This window comes from Sitophilus oryzae, unplaced genomic scaffold (genome assembly GCF_002938485.1).
Source record: "Sitophilus oryzae breed Bouriz unplaced genomic scaffold, Soryzae_2.0 scaffold_1146_pilon_pilon, whole genome shotgun sequence".
Taxonomy (NCBI): domain Eukaryota; kingdom Metazoa; phylum Arthropoda; class Insecta; order Coleoptera; family Curculionidae; genus Sitophilus; species Sitophilus oryzae.
Window position 1 is genome coordinate 786,206 of NW_022145778.1, and position 8,664 is coordinate 794,869.

Here is an 8,664-nt window from a genome sequence, read left to right on the forward strand (position 1 = left end):
ACTTAAAACATTTTTTATTATGAAACGTTAAGCACAATTTATTGCGTAAATGTATAATAATTATTGTTAGAAAGTATAATTTCATAAATCTTGAATTATCGCTGGGGTCCAGCTTAGAGGTGCGGGGAAGTGTCAAGGATGGAATTATTCGATATATAAAATAACATATTTAATATTAATATATATTCGTAAATTAATAATTGATTGAAAGGAAGTATAAAATAATTAAAGTTCATTGGCATTTACGCAACAAAGTAAAGTTTTAAAATCAAAGTTATAAGCATAATTGGCAATTGCGAAAATATTTCCTTTTCAATACCACGAATTTATAAAATCATCAAATCAGCACTAACGCGGTCATCGCACCGGTCATCGCACCGATAGACCAATAATGTTGATTCGATGATTCGACGTAACGAACCAATAAATACAAAAAATGTCACCTGTTGAGTGGACAGTCGACAGTCGATAGTCGATAGTAAGTCTGATAAGGTCGCGGTCGAGATTCCGGCAGTGGCGTTACACTACCCCTGACACTACCCCCGAGCCAGTGATGATGTTCGTCCATAAATATAATATGTAAGTACACATTTAGTTTTATAATTATTGTATTATTCGTAGATTAATTAAATTGATTATTAAGTTAAATTGAAGTACTTATTATTTGCTATGCCCCTAGTCATAACCCACAAAATGGGGTGTGACAATATGAAACTATACCTACCTACGTCTGTAACTTTGTAAAAAGTGTGGCGGATTTAACATAATGTTTTTTTTAAATGTAACATCCTATTTTATTTTAGATTCTGCGTAAAATTCTATTACTTTTTTTACGTATATTTCTTGTATAATGGTGTAAATCCTAAAACTAGTTTTATAATATTTCAATTTGTTGATGAAGAAAAAATATTAGATATTTATATGTAGATATTTAAGGTAGAGCTACAGGGTGTTCAATATATATTTTGAAATTCGACTACGTATTTAAATAGAAAAATATCTGCAGATTCTTTCAATGACGCAGCCTATACTGAGTGTTTTTTTCAAAAGCGGTTCACCTCTATATAACTTTTTTATTTTTTCAGATAAAAAATTAAATTCGGGGTTTACCAAATTCGGAATGTTAGTAGGTATATGACATAAATCGAGATTGATTCGTATTCCGTTAGTTTCGGTCACTTCCTGTTTCACCGGAAATGAGTACGAGTACAACATTTGATTTTTTAAATGGTACCTCGGTATTTTTATACTTTATTTGATAGAAAATGACATTCTGAATAGAATGACATATATCATATGTCAACTTTGACATTTTCAATTAAAAAAAATAGCATTTTAAAATTCAATCTAGTGTCTGGCTGTGTTAAAAACCATTAATTTTAATCAAGGAGCTGGAAAAATTGATTTGATCGTTCAATATTTTTGTCTTTTCCTTTTGGTACCTGGTAAATAGGTAATTTGGTACCACACACTTCGTATATCGAGTCAAACTGTCGTTACCTTTACAACCGGTTACATGTTGTTTTTTATCATGGCACTCTAGATTGTAATTTAAAATACAATTTTTTTTGAGTAAATATGTCAAAAGTTGACATTAAATCATTCTATTCACAATGCCATATTCTGTCAAATAAAGTAAAAAATACCGACGGTACCATTTAAAAACCAAGTTGTAGTCATTTCAGGTGAAACAAGAAATAACCGAAACTAATTGAATACGTCAATCAAGCCACGTTTGAAAAACACCCGGTATATTATAATTTCTTCTCATAGATTTTACAAAATTCTTCACTTCTATTAATAATGTCATATAACTATATAAATTACTTTAATGCTTAATAATAAATAATTTTGTTTTGTCATGGCAAACTTGTTATAGTGTAAATGAAGTAAAAGAAGGATAAAAGTTGAAAAATTCAGAACAGATTGCAAGCTGTATAGAGTATAGATGTACTTAATATACTTTCTTAACAAATGTTGAAAGGTTTTGTAAAAGCACTAGAAAAATAATAATATATAGGATCAGCCAAAAAAATCTGTTTGAACACAGTGTAGCATCTAATTCCAAGTATTTTTACATATATCTTTTTCTTCACCTCTGTAAAACACTCCTACCAAATTTGGGTAGCCCAACTTCGGAAACAACTGACAATTATGTAACATAGGAATATTTTTTTTTGCAAATACTAACGTTTAATTAACGTAGAATAAAAAAAAGTTATAGAATTTTAGGCAGAATCGAAAATAAAATAAAAGTTATAAATAAGAGTTTTGCATTAAAAAACATGTTACATTATATCCGCCACATTTTTTGAAGCACCCATTATACTCAAAAATAATATTTGAACTGTGTCTCTTAAGATTCTCTATACCCTTTTTTTTTTGAATTCTAAAACAAACGAGATAAGTAACTTTATTTATTTCCTGATATCTCATTTTATAATATTTCGGAAGAATCAATCAGGTATCTTATTTTATAATTATTAGAAATAAATCGGATTTAAAGGATAAGGAATATGTAAGTGTAGTACCATAATGATAAAAAAACGGCGTCAGAGGTGGCTTGAAAATGAATATCGATGTCATATATTTCTACGTAAACAAATAGATGCTGCTTTTTTTCGCCTATACCGTATAAGAAAACAAATTTAATAAAAACAACGCATTTATTAATAATGTATATAGATTTGGCTATGGTATGAAAAATTCCGCATTATAATCTCTGAAGGTCCTACCATGGTCCCACCAATGGTTGGTTAAAGTGGTTGAGTAATGACCACTTAGCAGTCACACCTATAATAATTTAATAAAAATATGAATATAATAAACAAACTTATTTCTTTTAGATTTTTAAAAAGCGAGTTATATGTGTTATGGTTTTTTGATTATTTTAGACTAAATTCTTTTTGACATATGATTATTTTAGACCAAATTGTCTGCCCACTCAAACGTCTTTCAAAATTATAATGTAGGAAATTTAAATATGTTTTAATTGGGAATACTTTTAGAAAGTTTCATTTTCACCAAACAAAACTAGGTATGTATAATAAATTGCAGTATAATCAACTATAATGCATGATATATACTGGTGGTGTCAAACTAGATGTTGGGTTTTTCTCGATTATTTCAAAGAGAACTCCACATTTTATGACATAAACGTAGTTTTTTTTCCAACTTTGTTTTGAAAATAATTTTTAAATCCAAATAATCGATATTTATACAGTAATGTCCTCTTTTGAATACATAATTATTTTCAGCTGCAGCATAGGAAAATAAATAATATTTACTGATACGTGCTAAGTAAAAAAATAAAATACTAGGAAATTATTTTAGACATCTATTCTTAATTTTGTCGCTGATAAATATGTAGATACATCACTTTTAACGACAAACCTACTAATAAAAATTGCGAAAAACAAATCATGTTTATTCTCAAAGAGACAATTATTGAGAACAATCCAATAACTATTAATCTGGGATATAGATCTTAACAAAACAAAAGTTGGATAAAAGATTTGTTGATTTATACAGTGTTCCATTTGAAATAGCAAAGAAAAATATAATATATAGTTTTGACTCATCCTGTATATAATACAAAAAAAATAATATAAAGAAAATTTAATCATATAAATAATTTAGGAATTTAGCATATTTTTATATAATTATATGAAGAGAACATTACCTTAAATTAGTTCCAGTAAAAAACTTCCATATTACTTATTTTTAACTTAGAAAGGGCTTTAAATAGGTATATATTTTATTATATAAACAAAAAAATTTAATCCAAAAATGGTCAAAATGAACTGTATACGATTACGACATTATAGTATTTTCTGGAATGACAATTTTTGACAAATTCACAAAGAAAAAAATAAAAATATAGCTTTTCTTTTGACAAACTATACAACTCTAAAGTAAATATGTATTTAAATCTACGAATCATCCTGTATATCTATAAAAATACCTCCCTGTCAAATTTACGCTACTTTTGCATGCAAGCATACCTATTTTACAAAAATATGATTTGAGTGAAAAATAAAATAGGAAATCTGATATGAAGCTTTTTATCTAAACACAGAGTTGAGTGTAGATAAACAATATTTTACGTTATTAATTAAGAAAAATTATAAAAATACACAATATAATCTGACAGTTCCAAAAAAGCAAAGTAAGAAATGAAACATAATTTATAGCATAAAATCAGTATTTTTTAAATTTTTAAGTCAACTGGCCATTATCAAGTTTAATCTATCTATCAATCTATCAAATTTAATGTTTATTATTAAACTTATCTCAGACTCTCTATGAGGTAAAACTCTAAGATAAAACTCTAAAACCAAGAGTGATTTAAAACAAATTTATATGAATTTAGAAATAAATATGAACAGTATTTACTCACCTGTAATACAGATGCTTTTTGTTTAATTAAATATGTTTCAAAAATATTATCCAGCAGGTACAAAATACACATTACACATCACGTAAACACACATACACATAAAACTCATAAAATAATAGTTTGTAATCCAAATATTCAAAAAATACTGTTTCGTTTCTTCGCGAGGGACGAAAAATTATTTTTTTTAATTATTTAGATATGCATTAAGGTATATTTCAACTCAAAAAGCTTATAAATAATTATTTTTTAAGACATAACCTACACGAAACGAAATCAGAAGTCCAGAAAGATAAACAAAACTGCCGAATTTAGAAACGAATATGACTTTTTTTTCCTTTTTTCTTTGTCACAGTTGAAACAAACAAGGATAAAGCTATTTTCGTAAAACATGCGTGAAACGTGCTAATAAGTAGCCCAATAGATGTGACCTCGCGCCCTTCCATTTTTGAACGATGGGCGGGTTTAACGGATTCCCCTCAAAGAAAATCGTAGGGGAATACAAAAATTCAGAACGGGCAAGGCGCCACCTAGAAGACGGGCTTGTACTAAGCCCTCATTGTACATCTATTTATACATAATCAAGGGTACTAATAATGTACAAAAGCAGCCTCCACCTTGTCCCGGTCGGGGCTATTTGCACTTAAACTAAGGTCTCCTTGTTACCATTTTGTAAACTACTTGTTTTTAAAAATACATACAGTGACAGTTTGAAAAATGAGGCTACAGGTTGGAAGAAAAAAATAAAATGTAAAGTACTTGCGAATGTCTTTTTGACATAAATATCATCTACGATCTTAACACTTTTTCATTATGATAAATACATTATAAACATACCCCTATAAATCGAATAACAATAATTCAAATTATGACCATTTTAATAAAAATGCGTTACTTGTAACCTAACTTTTCAAACTGTCATCTCTAAAAAAACTGTAGTTTACAATTTTATTCGATTTGTTATTCATCGATCGAGATTTGTTTGTTGTCGCAAGAAATACCATTACAGTTACCAAACAAGCTTGAACAGGGCATATTGGATTTTAAACATGTACATAGTTTATTACATCCAGATTTGCAATTACAGTAAATCATTTTCAATACAAATTCTGGTGCCACTGCGTTTGGCGTTGTTTTTGAAACTAAAATATCCGTTTTCTGTTGCCTCTTTTCCGTTATTTAGCCAATACTGCATTTGTAAATGATATATAATAATAATTTTCAGCTGGCGTTAGTTGTTGGAGGTAAGGTACAGTACGTCTGTCCGTTTTGTAGCTACAGGGTATCCGTGAGAGGGGAAACGATATTCTCTCGATGTTTTTCGTAAAAAAATAGACGACGCGTCCCATCAATAAAAATTCAACAAATTTGCCAGTCGCCAATAAAATGAGTGGGCGGAGCGATTTGCGGTGACGCACTCGTCAAATCGACGTATAAAATATATTGCTGTTTATTTAAATGTTTTTTGTCCGCATTCCTTTCATAGACACAGATCCAGCAGATGTACTGTAGCTAAATCAAAATTTTTACTAAGTACCTGACGAGATGTAAGGGTTTTATATTTATAATACCTCAACTGATCTAAATCTTTTGCTAGCCTATGTCGACCATATAATAAAAATAAGAATGTATTTCCGCTTCGACTAGCTCAGATTTTTGTGCTGCAGGATCTAAAAAAATGGATGTAATTTGTCGCAGATGAGGATCTTTTTGCAACGTTTTGAGAGTCACCAGTTTACCTTTTTTAAACAAGCATGAGGTTGTATCACATCCTCATATAGCATGTGCAAATATGAGTGAATGCTTCATGTCACCAATCTTGTTCTGCATATTACCGATGTCAGTTACTCTGTGAGGTTTGGACGATTTTCCAGGCCGAAGCATAAAAATAGAATTTTTTGTCCGAAAATGCAGTAATAAAACTAACAAATCAGTATCTGTAGCCTAATTTTTGAAACTGTCACTGTATTTTTAAAAACAAGTTGTTTACAAAATGGTAACAAAAATACCTTGGTTTAAGTGCAAACAGCCCCGATCCGGACAAGGTGGAGGCATCTTTCGCACATTATTAGTACACATGTATCCTTTACTATAATATCCATGTTATTTGTTAATAAGCTTAAAAATTTAGTAATTTGCATTTCGGTGATTCCTTTTAAAAATTGCTCGATTTTCAAAAAAAATTTTGTACATCACTGCGTTATGATAATAAACTGTTTTTATTGATTCTGGTTGAGTTTTTTATTCTCTTTAATTTTTACCTCTTGAAGTTTTTCGCTATAACGCACCATTTTCGAGTTATTTACATTTTTTCCCAAAAAGTACAAAAATTCAAGATGGCGGCCGATTTTTTTTGATGACGCACACACCGGACAAATGGGGACTTTTAGTATGCTAATAAGGGATACTAATGCTAACTATTTTCAATAGTCGCAGCTTTCTAAAAATTTTTGCAATTTCAACATGAAGATCGCTGTCATTTTATATGTACAATTATATGGGGAATGTCACTGGTTTTTTTCGATCATACGGTATAGTATTATAGTTTATCCATCCTATTCTTTCATAATTGAACCATTTCAAGTGAGTCAGCGCTTTCAAACCTTGTTACCATAGACTTAAATTTTAAGTCTATGCTTGTTACATACATTTAATCAAAACCTCATTACTATCCAAAAAATACCTGTCACCTATAAAGTAAAACGAGAGATTTTATAATAATTACAAATGTCTGTGATTATCATTCACCAGTAAATTGTATTTTTAGGGATTTTTAGTCATCTTTTGGAAGGCGTTTGTCAAAATTTTCCTTTAAGAAATAATTCCTAATTTCCCTAAGATTCTAATTCTAACTCTAACTTATAAGACTTATTTTTTTATCTTTATGAAGAATGACTGTTTTTCTGTCATTTTTTGGGTGTAAACTGTCGAAATTATAGATACAGATCAATATCTGTATTGTAATGAAGTTCATAAAATTTCTGGGCCACCCTGTATATTATATTAATATTATACTAGAATAATAGAGACTTGATTCTCTTGTAATAATGACAGGCAAGGTATTTTATTGTTAACTCATTATTGTAGTGAACTTCATTAATGTTTCTATTGTTGAATTAAATAAGTTAAATATTTAATTGCCATTTTGTAAGAGAGTTTTGATCGGTTTTGGTCGCCGTGGTTCGGTGCGAGAAACCGAGACGTTTGCGCCGCTCGCCCTACCAGTGCAGGTTGAGTGGAGGGAGCGTAGTCGAGTACCTCGGCAGTACTGGCACTACAGAGTTAGTTGTGTGGTCGCACGTGAACAGTGAAGTTCGAGTCCGGAGTGCCCTGCCAAAGTGTCCTGCTGCCAGCTGCCAGCCGCCTGCCGCCGTATTGTATAAGGTAAGCACCCACCGCCAAAGTGATCGAGAGTAGGTCGTATTCTTTTTTATTGTTAATACCGTTTACTTTACTGCCTTGACGCGTTATAGGGATAAGGGAGACAGAGATAGTTAGAACGCGCGATCGCAATAGCTGGCAAAACTTGTATTCGTTCAGGGCCAACCGTCTTCTAGCAGGTAGGGGAGCTGAACGGATCACGTGGACGCGAAGACCGATTTCTTTTATTAAAAAGGGAGACAGATAGCGGTTAAGGTAGTACAGTAAATACCCGGGTCGCGAATGTTCTTGGAACTAAAGCAGGATCTCGTCTATCCCGCGACTGGTTCTGTAGTTCCCGTATTCTCATCAGGAGCGCCGTGGGATCTCGCCGACATCCCGAGGTGGTCCTGACCGGGCGGTGTGGACTGCGCTTATCCAGGCGACTAACCGAGACGCCGTTTCGTTCTACTGCGCACGATCCAGGGCTCGCGTGCGTACCTATCCCACAGGACTCCGTTTCGTCCTACTGCGAACGATTCAGGGCTCGCGTGCGTACCTATCCCACAGGACTCCGTTTCGTCCTACTGCGACCGATTCAGGGCTCGCGTGCGTACCTATCCCACAGGACTCCGTTTCGTCCTACTGCGACCGATTCAGGGCTCGCGTGCGTATCTATCCCACAGGACGCCGTTTCGTTCTACTGCGCACGATTCAGGGCTCGGGTGCGTAATTATCCCACAGGACGCCGTTTCGTTCTACGGCGAACGATCCAGGGCTCGCGTTTGTTTATCCCGGGACGTCTGTAACGACGTCGCCGACGTTTAGAAAGTCGGGTTATAAAAGAGTATATCGTTCGGTACGTACATGTCTGTGTTTACTAGGACGCCGTTAAGTTAGACGCCGGT